Genomic DNA, 17977 nt, shown 5'->3' with positions numbered 1-17977 from the left:
GGAAACCCATGTTGATCTATCTCATTTTTTGCTGTGTTTATGTGAGATATATATATATATATATATATATATATATATATATATATATATATATATATATATATATATATATACATGTATATATATATATATATATATATATATATATATATATATATATATATATATATATATATCTATGGCATGGGATATTAGTCCATTTTTGTGCCCAACATCATTTGTTATTCCAGTACCATGACATTTTTATTTCTTAAACATGTTTTGTTTAAAATATTAAACATGACTCCCACCTTTTATATCTTTGTCCATTCTTTGAAACATTGTTTGATTTTTTTTTGTACCTTTAGGACTCACAATACTAACTCAGTTCCCATAGTAAACCTATGCAAACTTAAATTTTTTAGTGCTCATGATCAAACTTATATTTATCAGTATAGATGAAACCTGGATGTCAGCTTCTGTGTAGAGGAAAGGGTATGAGCCGTGGCGTTTTCTGGACCTGCACGTGTTTGAAACCTGTGCTTTCAATTCCACACCAAAGAGTCAGGTGCTAATTTTAGTAATGAGTGTTCCAAACTCGAGACTGTTAAAGGACTGAAATTCCATCAATAAAACAATGTCTCTATTTTTTTTTTCACTTACAACTAGGGTAAGCTCTCAAAAGATTCTTTTTCCTAAAACATAACTTATATTATTAACCAATCCTGTTCATCCAAACACATATATACTCTATTTTATGTTCACCCATTTCCAGACTGATTCCCATTTTTCCATATCATTAGTACCGTGTGTCCTGTCAGGTATAGGTACCATTTTTTGAATGAGAAATAGATGGTAAAATGAAAGAAAAAACATTGCATGGTCCAGCAATCACATGGGTGTTATGGCAAATGCATATTAAGAATTCCTTAACAAGGCCAAAAGAGACAAAAAGTTAAATTCCCAATTATAACTGCCACATGGAGTTTGTTTTGCTCTGTTTGGATTTGGATTGGTTTTCATTGCAAGACATTAACACTGCATTTTAAAAGAAGAATTGCTTGGGATAATGACTTGTGCATATGGTGCACACTTTGCATCAATTGATACAGCACAAGATTTCTATTTTTGGGACACATTTTGTTGCAGGCATGAGTCTTAACTATGGTTTCTAATTTTATATTTGTATCAAGAGCAAGATGAAGAACCAAGCCAGATTGCTTCAAAATAAAATAGGTATGGTTATAATCCTCTTGTTTTGTGCCTCCATGATATACGCACAGCCAGTAATGTAAAGAATAATCAATGCCTCCATGGTATGTACACAGCCAGTATTGTAAAGAATAATGAATGCCTCCATGGTATGTACACAGCCAGTATTGTCAAGAATAAAGATTGTCTCCATGGTATGTACACAGCCAGTATTGTAAAGAATAATGAATGCCATCATGGTATGTACACAGCCAGTATTGTAAAGAATAATGAATGCCTCCATGGTATGTACACAGCCAGTATTGTCAAGAATAAAGATTGTCTCCATGGTATGCACACAGCCAGTATTGCAAAGAATAATGAATGCCTCCATGGTATGTACACAGCCAGTATTGTAAAGAATAATGAATGCCTCCATGGTATGTACACAGCCAGTATTGTAAAGAATAAAGATTGTCTCCATGGTATGCACACAGCCAGTATTGTAAAGAATAATGAATGCCTCCATCGTCATTCTCCATGGTATGTACACAGCCAGTATTGTAAAGAATAATGATTGCCTCTATGGTATATACACAGCCAGTAATGTAAAGAATAATGATTGACAATCCTTGATTCTGGTATTTTGTTTTGGATTCCCCAAGGTTTTGAATCTCAGAGATCACTTTATGACATCACCCATGGGTGTCCACGGTGTGGTGGTGGTAGGAAGGGCCAACTTCTTTACAAATCTATTGTGCAGTGTGTGTGTATAAATATATACAAATATATATATATATATAGAGAGAGAGAGACACACACACACACACACAATGGAACCTCATTAATCTGGACACCTTCATTCCCAGTGAATATGTCTCGATTAACAAGTTTTCTGGATAATTGAATCATGCTCATTTTTGTTTTATAATATCATAACGTATACATGTATTTGCTAACTGTACATGCATTTTTAATAATGGTTGAATAAATTAAGGAATACATTTATTGACCTCTGTTTATTTCACTATTTCACTTTATTATAACATGCACTTTTATATAAATGTAAGTATAAACAATTACTGGCACAATTTTTGTGTGCTGGCTGGTATCTCTACTCATCTACACTTGGTTGATGGTGTTGCCATAATGTAAAAAATGCAAAAATACAAACTGATATCTCACAGTTAATTGCATTTTGGTTAGGCTAATAAAATGCAGTCATTTTTATGTCTTTTACAACTGTTATAGCTGCTGAGGAGCCAATAAATGGTAACACTTTTTATTCTAAAATGAATTCCTTTAGTGTCCAAAGCTGGAATCAATCAACTTTGTATGTACAGCCATCTGTAACTGTTATATTCGATTGGCAAAGGACAAAGAGACTTCATGATACACATAATTTATTAATCATGTGTTATATTAAAAGTGTGGATGATTTGACTTCAGTGTGTTTATTTAATTTTTAACACCTCTGTTGGAGTAGCAGAAACAGGTATTGTTTATTCAATCACTGTTTACAATAAGGTAGCGCTGCGTTAAGTTTTTCAGTACTCATGATTATGTGATCAACTTTATAACTTTAAAATGCTACTAGAATGTGACCAATTAGAGATTGATAAATTGACAAAAATCCAGATTTGCATAGGTGAATCTAAGTTATCCAACTGACCGTATTTTCATATACAAATTTTTTAAATTTTCTTATTTTTGGACACATTATTTCCAGATTATCCAGGCAAATTTTCTGGTAATTTTACACCTTGATCCCCAATTTTGATTTCTTTTTTTGGAATGTGAATTGTTGGATTAATGGAGCAAAGTAATATTTAGGAATTCTGTTCCTGTTGAAATATGTCCAGATAGTAACGTTGGCAGATAAATGGAGTCTGGATTGATGGATTAATGAGATTAGTATATATATATATATATATATATATATATATATATATATATATATATGCACAAACCTGCAGTAAGATTGAAAATAATCCATAAAGTACTAAACCATCCAAATTTCCCCTTGACCTCTGTTGGCATCATTTTAAGGCTTGTCCCTTTGATTTTGGTTTTCCCCCACCCCATTTTCCTTACTTGGTGTTTTTTAATGTTATAGAAGCAAAATGAATCATAAATTATAGTGGTGAACCACAGGGTACTAACATAAGTAGTGTAACACATGAGAGTGCTATTCTCTATGATCTTTTTAGTAGGACGTCTTACATAAGCAGAGAACAAGTCAGATATGCTATGTGTAGATGACTTGTGTTAAGTAAGCTTAATCTAGAAATTTAATCACTGTTTCACTAACTTATGGGTTCTTGTGTTCAGTAAGTCTCCTATCAAAAGAAGATGAAGGACCAAGTGGACAATCAGGGCTTACCCTAGGCCGATTGGACTGATTTGGCCCATTCGGATCCCATGCTGACAGGGGCCTCACGCAATAGTAATTTTTAAAAATATATCTATAGTGAGAAAATAATTTTAAAGCAATGGAAGAAACTGTTAAACTCAATAGCATAAAAAACTTTTTAAAAAGTTTTTTCCAAATGCTGTGCTCACAGGGGGGCCCCGCATGTAAATCTAAGGGGCCCCTCCAAAATGATCCCAATCAGGCCCTGCATTTGCTAAGGCCAGTGCAGCAGACAGTGGTTGTTACTGAGAAATTCCATTTGACATGATCTTTAAAAACTAGAATATGTATGACCAGACTAAAAGTACAGCTGGAACATATTCCAGTCAAGTGTTTGGGGCTTGAAATAGGCCATTTTTCTAGTTTGAATACACAATATCATTTTGACCCAGAAAGGATAAAAAAGTCATGCTTTTCATTCAGCGAGTTTACTGCTTCTCAAAGATAAATTTTGTGGGATCTAACCTTTGCCCCAAATCAAATTTTACATAAAGTGTACAATTTTTAAGAATTTTTTTTCTTCATGATATCAGTTAGCTGTTGGAAATCACACCAGAGGTTTATCAGGCAAATAGAGATTATTTTGCAATATATTTCCAGAGAAGAAATATTGTATATTTCAGCTGGGTCTGAATCAATGGTTAGTTATGGTTTATCTTATCAGTGTTTCCCATGTGCAGTCAGAAAGCTAGGCAATTGGGACTCTGGAGGCAAACATAGATATGTACCTTAGAATGCACAAATATTTCTCACACTTTGGCAGGTCAGTGTAATATGTGCATTGGGTATGTATTTTCAGGTAAAATTTACTAATACTTGACTTTTATTTTTTCTTCTCACTTTGGTAACTATTTTTTCTATATTAGTTACTTGAAAGATTTTTCTGAAGCGAGCATGCCCTGTGCATAACTTCTCAGTGGTATGATTAAATAAACCTCCATCAAAAGTTATTTCTAAGTTGAGAGATAGTCAGCCAGTCTCCAGAGTGTATTCATATCTTCTAATGATCATACTGGGCACAGATTTTGTTTTGGCAAGTTTCATCAAAATCAATACGTATTGAATGGAGGAGTTCTCTCAGTGGCATCACTAGGGTTGGTGTCATCCAGTGTGGTCTGCACACACCCCTCACCCCCATAGTGATGCCACTGAGTTCTCTATACATCATTGTAAAATGAAGTACAAAACTTGCATACATTTTATGGAGCAGTACAATGATTGTTTGCCTCAATTATGATGCCATTGGTTTATGTATATAATTTCTATTTTTGATTGTTTAAAATCACTTGAATGAAATGGATGATTGGCAATGGTTATAAGCTTTCTGAAATGAGGAACAAAGATCATGTTTGAAAGTATCCAATTAAAAATCTAGCCAAATTATGCTGAACATTTCTTCATTAGAGATCTCAGTTTAGACTGAGATAATACCGGTAAAGAATTTATGTTTTTATATTAATACTAGTATCTGTTGTTTTGACCAGGCTTGGAGATTGTACAACTTTTAAACCTGAGCTGGACCTACCTTTGAAATACCTTTGTTTTGACTTACTTTTTGTGGACACTGACCATCTCAAATTCAAGGTTGGAGTTTTTTAACCTTAAGACCTGAGGATCATTTTGTAAAACATTTATTACATAAATTGGAAAATGTTTTCTGTCTACTTACATGAATCAATGAAATTCAAAGTGATACATTCATTATTCATACAAGAGATGGTATCAATATTAAGCAGAGAAAAAAAGTTTTAAAAGGGTCAGTTTGAATAATTTTAACAGTCTATTAGTCTTTGTGTAGCTGAAACAAAATGAATGTATCATGAGGGAGGGGTTTTCAATTTAGCAGTGTTGTAAAACTATGTTATTGGTCATTGTTGGCCATCTATTAGTCTTTGTGTAGCTGAAACAAAATGAATGTATCATGGGGGAGGGGTTTGCAATATAGCAGTGTTGTAAAGCTATGTTATCAGTCATTATTTGAATATGTTATGTAATTGTGTATATTTTTTTTTGTGGCACAGTATGACCATTTAATTGGTTCATTTATCATGTCAATGATGTTAGTTTAGAGTTCAAGAAAACCTCAAGTCTTATTTAATTTATTTTCTGTAAAATAGTTTTGTTTTAAAATGCCATTTTGTAACTTTCTTTTGACATATGCTTCTGTAATGTAATAAAAATTTATTTTATGTTTAGAGTAAAAGAGGGAATTGTTGTAGTGTGTAGGTCTTCAGCAACTTTATTTTCTGATGAAAGAAAAGAACTGTTCAGTCTTTGAATTAATTAGGAATATAAACACAATTAGACTATGGTAATTGAGGTTCTGCCAAGCTGCAGCTAATAGAGTTTTCATATAATTAAAAAGAAATTTAATTAATTGATCTCATAAAATGTGCACTGCTTTGCTAATGGAATTTCCAGTGCGGTTTAAATGTTAATTTGATCAAAAGGTAAGCAACACTGTAACCTGTGTTGAACAAGAGTGACAGCAAGCAGTTAGAACATGCCTTTTACTCGTCCATGGCACTTATTGAATTCCAAAAACATTTTTTTAGTGTAATAATTGACACTTAAAATGGTAATTGGAAACAAGATGTTCCCCATAGAGTTTGATTTTAAATCTTAATAACCAAGTTCTTGCCATATATAATTTCTGCAAGGTCTTTCAACGTGATCAGCCAGCTTCTTCTGAGTAAGGTGTGATGTTATATATTGACTATAAACATGTAAGTAACTTGGTGCCTGGATTATCCTTATTATAAGAAAGTCATTAAGATCTGTATGAATTACCTTTGCAGAGAATTATCTGAGAATTTACATTACTACACAACCTCTGGCAAAATAAAATCATTTTACTTTCAGGTTTAAATCCACGTTCATTCTTTTGGAAGTACTCATAGTATGTGAAAGTTTATCTATTGGCTGCAAAAGCAAATTTTTCATTTTTTTCCATATCAACATGCTTTAGTTGTGAGATTCTTACAAATTAGAAGATGCAGTGAAATGAAAGTTAGAAAACTAGATCTTTCATGGTAAATATTAGATGCAGTTTTTTAATGTGAACTGAAAATTGTAGACTTTTTGAGGGAATGCAATATAACAGACTTTGACCCTATATTTTCAGCATGTTTACATCTGTTTGGAAGGGTTTATCATCATAAAGGTTTTGGTGTGGATCCTTTAATTTTAGAGTTTTTAGACTTTAGTTTCAGTTGGTGCCATATATCCAGTATTGTGCTGGTGTGCTATTAACTGCTACCACATATGCACATGCTGTCTTTTAGTCTGTGTCTCATGTTGTTACCATAGGACTTTTTTCAGTTTTAAGTCTTTGTGTAGAAATTTGTATTGCATGAATTGTAGAATGTACAGTATACATCACTATTTTTAGTAACATTATAAAAATATTTTAAACATGTAATGTAGATAAACAGAAATAGAACAAACTAAAATACAGGCAGGCATCATCAATTGATTATAATATAATGAAAAATTTACAAACTTCGATATGTTTGCTGATTTGCTTGCTCCAGGCACAATGTGCATGAAATTTAGTTACTTTGCAACACTAATCAAACAGTTTTTTATTAGGAAGGTGAAATGTGAATTATGTGCAACATTAATTAGAATTGCATCATTATATGAATGATGTCATTCAGTTGCACACACCCATGTCTGCACAATTAGAGAAGGTGTGGGAACACTGACAACAAGAGATACATTATATTGCTGGAGCTGAGGAAACTATCCTTTGCAGTAATTGCTTTCTTACCATATACACTCACTTATAAGGTGAGTCCAACTGGAAGCAGCACAGACCCAGATCTGCCATTGCATAATGTGCTGGCAGATCTGGGCCTGTGCAGTTTGTTAGGAGTAATTAGCAGAACAAACAACATAGATCCAGGTCAGCAGATCAGGATCTTTGTTGCTTGCAGTTTGACTCAACTTATAAGTGAGTACATACGGTAGCTCCAGCAGGACTTAGAATGTGGAATTTATGGACTGAAGCAGTAAAGTACTTCTAAAGAATAAGCAACAAGTTAATGAACATCAGAGACATGCTAGAAATGCCTTTCTGCACCCTTACCTCTGCAAGAGTGTAACAGTAGTAGAGAGGGATCAAGTAGTGCTTATTCCATACTTGCATGTTTATGTAAGGGATTTGTTTGCCTGCCTTTTTAATGGGCAGTAGAGGCATATCAAACAGAGAAGAACCCAAATGGAATCTAGAACAAACATCCACTAAATGATTTTCAGGTAAAATATTTTTTGCACAGCATGGATTGATGAGGACACAGTGTAAGTAAGACGCTGCAGAACCTTACAAAATGTTTACCTAATTACTTTAATAAAAAGGTAGTTAGCAACCCTTCCCCAGTAAAATCTATGAATTCTGCTACTTTGTAGAGGTGCCATGCTACTTTGTAGAGTTGCCATGGTGACAAGGTTGATAATGTGCAGTCTTGTGACTGAAGCTGTGTTGTTTTGAATCCTATTGTCAGATTAGAGTGGGCTAGCTGCTGTGGTGCAAGGGACTCCAATTGACTTAGCACTAAATAGTCTACATGTGTTGCTCTGACTTAAAATCACCAGGTTAAATCAGCCACTTTGTTACAGCAATAGAAGTAAGGTTTAATAATACGCTTTAATATCCAGTCATTTAAGCAATAAAGGCTTTTGTTACCTCATGGACAACAAAGTTGTATGGGGTAGTAGCATTTGAAAAAGTTGATGTGTTTTTCTATTTATTATGCCATCATTACACACATACTTAAAAAAACTTGTGCATCTTATAAATGTTATCTTTTATCTTCTAAGAGAAAATATTTGCTTTTGTTTGGAAGAGTTTATCTCTTGAAAGATTTTAGCAGTTTTTAACCTTTACATTTTTGCAACCTTTTTAAGATCTTTGCCTTTTATCTTGAATGTTTTTACAATTATTTTTGTTTCAAATGGTATTTCCATTATGCCTTAAATAGGCACCATAAAGCTTGGTTTAATATCTGTAATATATAATCTGCTGCTATTGTGTAGCTGGCTCTTTTTCTAGATGGAAAATACCCCCAGTTTTGATAAGAATTCAACTTCTCATTGTGTGGTGGAATACCAGAACACCCCTGGTTCAACCAACAGATACCTTGCCCATACACACTGTCCTTCATTCTTTTTCTGGCCACAGACATTACTGCATCTTATATTCATGTTGAAGAGAAATAGCCTTTGCTTTATATGTTAACATTCCAATTTGATGTTTTTCTTCATGTACAACATTTACATTGTGCGGAGCTACCATTGTCCAAGCATTTTTCTGTTCCAGTTGAGCTCACTCAAACATTGTTTGCAATTATTCTGGTTAAATTTTGTATAACCTTGTATAACCTTGCAATAAATTCATTGACTGGGACCTCCCTGAACATATATTTATAAAGGAAGGAAGAAAGTTCCTTCCTCATCTTCCTTGGAATTTTCAGGGGTTTTCCTCTTGGAGTCCCTTCGAGAAGGATTTCCAATATCTCTTTGGAGTCACTTAGGGTTAGTGGGCCAACTCCCAAAGGAGGTAATAAACCATTAGCGATTGAGTCACATCCTTCTGTTATCGAGGAACAGCACCCTCCTCATTCTGTGAGGGCAGAGAGTGAGTCACAATCTTCCACGAGGGAAGAGCAGCATCCTCACTTTTCCACTGGGACACAGAGTTGCACCCCTGCCATGCGGGAGGAGCAGTACCCTCTTATGTCTCAAAAGACAGAGAGTGAGTCGATCAACCTCAGTGAGGGAGGAGCAGCACCCTCTACTCACCCACAGCTTGATAAAAGCTCTAAGTGAATCACAGCCCTCTTAAAGAAGGATGGAGTAGCATCCTTTTAGTTTCTTGGGGCCATTGTTGGTAATGGGATGAAGCCACCTAGTTAGAGGAGAGATTCAGTCTAAGTCAGATCCGGGTAATGTTTTTCTGCAGATTAGAGTCACCTGACCAGTCATCCACTGGTGACTGGTCACTGAGCACAAGTTACCAGTCTATGAGTACCAGTCACTGGTCATTTGAGCTCCTATGGTACAAGGATGGTGTTTTTGGTTGAGACCTCCCATCCAGACTGTTGTTTCATCCTGCTGAGAATTGTGAATTGGTGTGCAGATGCCAGATAAGGAAAGGGGATTGGAATGGCATCCCATCTATTCTTAAAATCCCGAAAAATCTCTTTGGGATTTGGGGCTTTTTACTGCGGGGAAGTGATTTGCCCTGTCCCTGAATGCAGCCATGGACTTCAGGGACTTGGCCACATGGTAGAGAGGTTAATGCTGCCAGTTATATACCAACAACTTAATAAGAAGTTAGATCAAAAAAGAGGGAATGGATTAGGCCTAGCCCAGGAGGGTAGAGAGTTGCTCTCACCCATCTGCTGAGACTGAACTAGGGACAGTTAATTCACCCTGCATGAGGAGTTATGGGTCTAAGTTCCCCTTGCCCCCAGATCTCCCCTGCAACAGAGAAAAATTGGGTTGCAAAGTCCTGCCTCCCAGGGACAAGAGTGAGACAAAGACATCCTTTCTAATACTGAGTGGTAAAGGAGGTTTACTGTCTCTTGCCAAATGATACATGTCTGATGCTGGCTCTGGTGACACTTAATTATTTCCAGCTTGGAGAAGTTTTCTGGGGCTAACTCTCGACCAGATCTCTTGTTGCTTTCTCTCTTGGTTGCTATTAATGAGCTTTCTGAAAGGATTTGTAAGGGCCAGAACTTTGGTTGACAATATAAGGGATGGTCCCCCCCCCCCAAAAAAAATATAACTCCTTGGTCTGTGCATCTAGCTACAATTTTAATACCCCTTATTCACCCATTAAACCTCCCACTTTCAATGCCAAAGTGGCACAGGTGGATATTTCCATGGAGACCTGCGATTACCTCCAAGTTAAAACAGTGAAAACTTTAGAACACTGGCTTGGTCACTAGTAATTGTAGCCTTGCATGCTGACCTCTTTTCAGCAGCCTTCTTCAACCTGCTGAAAGAAAAATTTATATTGCCAATTGCTCTTCATCATTTTTTGGAAGCAGTGGTGGCAACATCTAGGCATGTATTATACATGTCCAGGGCTTTATCAGTGGAGCTTCTCCACCCAAACAGGGCTTTTACTCTGGACACATTCAAGGTCTTACTAGAGCACAGTAAGAACCTTTTGAGGGCTGCTCCCCTGGAGGAAGAATGTCTCTTCAGAGGGCTCATCCCCTCTGTGGCTTCTCACAGTTTGAGAGACCAGCAACATTGGTCCCATCCATCTGTTTTTGGTGCAGTGAAACTGGCCAAGAAGTGAAAACATCTTGACTGGCCACAAGGTCCGTCAGTGAAGTTCTCTTAAGCTCCAGGCAAAGCAGCTACCCCATTTCAGAGCTCCCCATTTGCAGTCTGGCCATAAAATGGCATGCCACAAAGGTCCAGGGAGGAAGTTTATGGGACATTCTCCCTTTCTGAAGAACAAGAATGGACCACCCTAGGGACTCGCTAAAGTGTTCCTCATCCATTGGTTTCTGTAGGTGCCAGGCTAAACTTCTTTTCAGAGACTTGATCAGGCATAATGGTCAATGGTTGGGTCTTTCTATCATAAAAGGTGGATATTAGTTTTGGTTTTGGGTTCCTCCTCCTCCAGTAAGGTTCCCCCATTTTCTTCCAACAGTTGAATCTGGTGCAGTTAGGGAATAGTGCACTCCCTTCTTCATAAGGGTGCTGTATAGATAAAGGACATTCAGTGACCAATCACTGGTCTTCTACTTCCAGAATTTTCTGGTATGAAAGATACCAAAGAGAAGAGGAAAGTTTAATCAAATTATCAACATTTCGTCCCTTATAATGTTTCTTCAGCTGGAACCTTTGAAGATGGAGACCACATCCTCATTAGAAATGCCATAAAACCTGACAACTGGGAAGTCCCCATCAAACTTCAGGGTGTGTTCCTTTCCTACTTATAGGGAGTACCTCTGGTTTTGCTTGGATGGTGAGGTCTTCCAATTTTGAGCTCTTCTGTTTGGCTTAGCTTCTGTACCCAGAGCTTTTACCAGGGTCATGGGAGTAGCTGCAACCCATATAAAGTCACTAGGTTTCCCATTCCTGCAATATTTTGATCATGTTGTTGGTCCACAATGGTTGACTATAGTGTCTCAGACTAGATTATTCTCACTGTTGGTTCATAGTGACCAGGTTAAGTCTTTTACCCATTTATGAGATCCTGGGGACCTTGCACTTGAAGTGAAGCTGGTACCCAAATGTGAACTGGAAACCATGCAGTGACCCTCTGAATGCTCTGATTTCTCTAGGAGTCCCCATGCATGCCACCTAACCCTACTCCTATCTGTTCATAGTCATATCACATTCATGATGGGTCACTCATCTGGAAATGGAAGGACTGATTATTCACTCAGTGTTAGTGGTTCTGGAAGTATCTATCCTCCATATCAACAGTTTGGAAATGACGGCAGTGTTCATAGCCCATCAGGGGTGCATCAAGAAAATGAGAGGTCTCTGCATGATGGCCTCATCCAACAATACATCTGAGGGTAATGTGCCTCAGGAGACAAGGGGACACACATGCACCATCTCTCGTTATGGTGGTTTAGAACCTCCTTCTTTGGGTAGCTCTTTGGACAGACTCAGAAGGGATTACCCTCCAAGTTTGCCACATTTCTGGCAAAAAACAATATTTTGGCAGACAATCTGCCATGGTAGGTGAGGATAGACCTCACAGAATGGTCTCAACACCAATCCAGTTGATACCCTGTTCCAACTTAGGCTGACACTGTTGGTGGACTTGCTTGCTAAACAACAAAATTCCCTTTTATGTCTCCCCAGTCCCCAAAGAGAGGGCCAGGGCAATGGACTATTTCAGCCTGAAGTGAGATCATCTGTCCACTTCCACATTCCCATCTGTCAGGATGGTCCAACAGATAATTCACAAAGTAAAGAACTGCACTGCTCAGGTCATTTTGATAGCCTTTTTGATTGTTGTTGCATATTTTCATGCTAGATACTTAACTCTCATTGCCTTGGCATCAGTTTGCAAACCAGCCTTTTAATTGTTAGCTACCTCTGTTGGCAATGAGATTTGAATTTATGAATAAACACTTTGTTGTTTTGAAAATGCATATTTTCTGGGTTTCAAAGCTTGATTTAAATGAATAACATTTACCTTTATTTTGGAAATATTTCTTTCTATGGGAATCCATTTTGCTATACAAGAATTAATTTGCCATTATTTTGTCTATAATAATATAAAATTAAATAACAATATTATAAAGCAATGTAACACTTGCTGCAGATTTTACCCCACTATGTTTATTTGCCATCAGAGTTCAGAAAGAAACAGGGCTCTTGATTTTCTTTGTTGAGTTCAGCATGAAACAGGAGTCCTCATTTTCATTGTTGAATTCAGTATCAAGCGGGGGTCTTCATTTTCATTGTTTGGTATGAAACAGGATTTATCATTTTCATTGTTTAATTATTATGAAACAGGAGTCTTCATTTTCATTGTTGAGTTGAGTATGAAACAGGAGTCCTCATTTTCATTGTTGAATTTAGCATAAAACAGGAGACTTCATTTTCATTGTTGAGTATGAAACATGAGTTGTCATTTTTATTGATGAGTTGAGTATAAAATAGGAGTCATCATTTACATTGTTGCATAGTAATATGAATGATCTTTGTCATTTTTATACAAAACTGAATTCAGATTGCAGCTAGTAAGTAGCTATGGCAGACAAAATGTGTTCACTTCATAAAAATTCAACCTAATTCCATCATTCTACAAACTGTTTGAAAGAGTTACTTCATTATTCAGGAACCATTTGATAGACTAAAGCAGTATTCTTAGGTGACCTTCAAATAGCCTGACCTATATAAAGAATTTGATGCTGCTGTAATAATGGAAGGATGGTTCAGCTATCACCAACACCTTTGGTGGACACTTCACTCTGCTGCAAGAAATTTTTAAATCAGTATTTTAAATTATTAAAATCCCAATGTAGATACTAGTATTGTGTAATTAATACTGTAATGAAACAGATAAAAGCAGTGCATGCTGTAGTCTATATACATTTCTAGATGGTAATAGTGGCATGAAAATCGTAAAAAATTGAATATAAAGTATTTTTTATGTACTGCAAGCCTCTATAGATTTTTCAATATTGCACCTAGATTAATAAAATTTTGTTCTTCAAAAGTTTGCAGTTAGAATAAAAAGTGTGAAAGACACTGACCGGTTCTTTTGCTTTATTATTTTTAATAAAATTTAAGTGCATTTATGGATATGCAAGTTTTAATTGATTTCATTTTAAATCCTACATTTGATACCATTTGGTAATCATTTTGTGGTTGAAATGGTGTCCCACAGATTGTTTCATGGGATTCCTACTGGTATCTGCAGTAAATGGTGTCCCACAGATTGTTTCATGGGATTCCTACTGGTATCTGCAGTAAATGGTGTCCCACAGATTGTTTCATGGGATTCCTACTGGTATCTGCAGTAAATGGTGTCCCACAGATTGTTTCATGGGATTCATACTGGTATCTGCAGTAAATGATAAGTAGTATTGTCTCAAGCGGCTTTATAGGCATGGAGTACTGTATTATTACGTTAGCAGTAATGTTTCATTTAGGCTATGTTATTTTTGATGCAGTCATAAATAGCAGGGTCCTAACCAGGATTTTGAAAGCTGGAGTCCTGGTCTCCTTTGAAAAAAATTGGAGTCCCAACTCTAAAATAGGAGTCTCCATAATAATTTTTTTAATTTCCTTTGCAATAATTCAGGGTATTACCATATGTAATTGCCTATAAGAGGACTCCAGATGTGCATAATGTGCTAGCAGATTTGGGTCTGTGCAGTTTGTTAGGAATATTTATTAGAAGAAAACAAGATAGATCCTGATCTGCAGGCATATTATGCTACAGCAGATCAGGATCTTTGTTGTTTGAAGTTTTACTAGGCTCATACACAAGTATATGCAGTATGTATGAATTATTGTCTCAGAAATATAGATGTCATCAAACTGTTGATATGCATTCATTTGTGGACTGTTTAGAATTATTTGACTAGAATGAAAATCTCAGGGAACTGTGATAATGATTGCAGCTGAGTAACAATATCAAGTCTTTATCGCCTTATGTTGCTATATTTTAAATTTGTATGTAGCAAGAAGGAATCAAAAAGAGATTAAAGTATGTTTTTCCATATATATTTAATTAGCTCAATTCAGTTTAATCATCAATCAACACAATGCAATTAATTTGCAGCAGAATACTTCAGCAACAACAAAGACAAAAATTAACATACCATATATACCTGTATACAAGTCAAATCCAACAGCAAACTGTATCAACATAGATCTGCCATTGCATAAAGAATTGACAGATTTTGGTATTTGCAGCTTCTTAGGAGTAATCAATATGCATAATCTCATGGCAGATTTCAGTATTTGCAGTTGCTTAGGAGTAATCAGTGAGCATAATGTCATGGCAGATATTGGTATTTGCAGTTGCTTAGGAGTAATCAGTGTGCATAAAGCATTAGCTTATTTTGGTATTTGTAGTTGCTTAGGAGTAATCGATGTGCATAATATCATGGCCAAATTTGGATAGGATTAATCATTGTGCATAAAGCATTAGCAGATTTTGGTATTTGCAGTTCCTTTGGAGTAAGCAATGGGCATAAAACATTAGCAGATTTTGGTATTTGCAGTTGCTTAGTAGGAATCAGTGTGCATAAACCATTAGCAGATATTGGTATTTGCAGTTGCTTAGGAGGAATCAGTGTGCATAAAGCATTAGCCTATTTTGGTATTTGCAGTTGCTTAGGAGTAATCAATGTGCATGATGTCATGGCAGATTTTGGTATTTGAAGTTGCTTAGAGGTAATTAATGTGCATAACATCATGGGAGATTTTGGTATTTGCAGTTGCTTAGGAGTAATCAATGTGCATAATGTCATAGCAGATTTTGGTATTTGCAGTTGCTAAGGAGTAATCAATGTGCATAAAGCATTAGCAGATTTTGGTATTTACAGTTGCTTTGGAGTAATCAATGTGCATAAAGCATTAGCAGATTTTGGTATTTGCAGTTGCTTAGGAGGAATCAGTGTGCATAAAGCATTAGCAGATTTTGGTATTTGCATTTGCTACAGAGTAATCAATGAGCATAATGTCATGGCAGATTTTGGTATTTACAGTTGCTTTGGAGTAATCAATGTGCATATTATCGTGGCAGATTTTGGTATTTACAGTTGCCTAGGAGTAATCAATGAGCATAATTTCATGGCAGACTTTGGTATTTCCAGTTGCTTAGGAGTAATAAATGTGCATTATCACATTTTTTTATTTGCAGTTGCTTACGAGTACTCAATGTGCACAAAGGATTAGCAGATTTTCATATTTGCATTTGCTTTGGAGTAATCATTGTGCATAAAGCATTAGCAGATTTTGGTATTTGCAGTTGCTTAGGAGTAATCAATGTGCATTAGCAGATTTGGTATTTGCAGTTGCTTAGGAGTAATCAATATGCATCAAGCATTAGCAGATTTTGGTATTTGCAGTTGCTTAGGAGTAATCAATGTGCATAAAGTATTAGTAGATTTTGGTTAGCAGTTGCTTAAGAGAAATCAATGTGCATTAGTAGATTTTGGTATTTGCAGTTTCTTAGGAGTAATCAATGTGCATAATGTCATGGCAGGTTTTGGTATTAGCAGTTTGTTATTAGTAATCAATCTGCATTAAGCATGATCAGATTTTGGTATTTGCAGTTGCTTAGGAGTAATCAATGTGCATAAAGCGTATGCAGATTTTGGTATTTGCAGTTGCTTAGGAGTAATCAATGTGCATAAAGCATTTGCAGATTTTGGTATTTGCAGTTGCTTAGGAGTAATCAATGTGCATAATGTCATTGAAGATTTTGGTATTTGCAGTTGCTTAGGAGTAATCAATGTGCATAATGTCATGTAGATTTTGGCATCTGCAGTTGCTTAGGAGTAATCAATGTGCATAAAGCATTAGCAGATTTTGGTATTTGCATTTGCATAGGAGTAATCAATGTGCATAATGTTATGGCAGATTTTGGTATTTGCGGTTTCATAGGAGTAATCAATGTGCATAATGTCATGGAAGATTTTTGCTATTTGCATTTGCTTAGCAGTAATGAATATGCATAATGTCATGGCAGATTGTGGTATTTGCAGCTGCTTAGGAGTAATCGATGTGCATGATGTCATAGAAGATTTTGGTATTTGTAGTTGCTTACGAGTAATCAATGTGCAAAAAGCATATGCAGATTTTGGTATTTGCAGTTGCTTAGGAGTAATCAATGTGCATAAAGCATTTGCAGATTTTGGTATTTGCAGTTGCTTAGGAGTAATCAATGTGCATAATGTCATGGCAGATTTTGGCATTTGCATTTGCTTAGGAGTAATCGATGTGCATAATGTCATGACAAATTTTGGTATTTACAGTTGCTATGGAGTAATCAATGTGCATAAAGTTATGGAAGATTTTTGTATTTGCAGTTTCTTAGGAGTAATCAATGTGCATAATGTAATGGCAGATTTTGGTATTTGCATTTTCCTAGGAGTAATCAATCTGCATTAAGCATTATCAGATTTTGGTATTTGCAGTTGCTTAGGAGTAATTGATGTGCATGATGCCATTGAAGAATTTGGTATTTGCAGTTGCTTATGAGTAATCAGTGTGCATAAAGCATATGCAGACTTTTGGTATTTGTAGTTGCTTTGGAGTAATCAATGTGCATAAAGCTTTAGCAGGGTTTGGTATTTGCAGTTGCTTAGGAGTAATCAATGTGCATAATATCATGGAAGGTTTTGGTATTTGCAGTTGCTTAGGAGTAATCAATGTCATAATGTCATGCAGATTTTGGTATTTGCAGTTGCTTAGGAGTAATCAATGTGCATAAAGCATTAGCAGATTTTGGTATTTGCAGTTGCTTAGGAGTAATCAATATGCATAAAGCATTAGTAGATTTTGGTATTTGCAGTTGCTTAGGAGTAATCAAAGTGCATTAACAGATTTTGATATTTGCAGTTGCTTACGACTAGTCAATGAGCATGATGTCATGGTAGATTTTGGTATTTGCAGTTGCTTCGGAGCAATCAATGTGCATTAGCAGATTTTGGTATTTGCAGTTGGTTATGAGTAACCAATGTGCATAAAGCATTAGCAGGTTTTGGTATTTGCAGTTGCTTCAGAGCAATCAATGTGCATTAGCAGATTTTGGTATTTGCAGTTGCTTTGGTGTAATCAATGTGCATAAAGCATTAGCAGATTTTGGTATTTGCAGTTGCTTAGGAGTAATCAATGTGCATGGTGCTATGGAGATTTTGATATTTGCACTTGCTTAGGAGTAAT

This window comes from Sinohyriopsis cumingii, chromosome 2, assembly GCF_028554795.1.
Source record: "Sinohyriopsis cumingii isolate HCF-2022 chromosome 2, ASM2855479v2, whole genome shotgun sequence".
Classification (NCBI taxonomy): domain Eukaryota; kingdom Metazoa; phylum Mollusca; class Bivalvia; order Unionida; family Unionidae; genus Sinohyriopsis; species Sinohyriopsis cumingii.
This window is presented reverse-complemented; position numbering follows the sequence as displayed.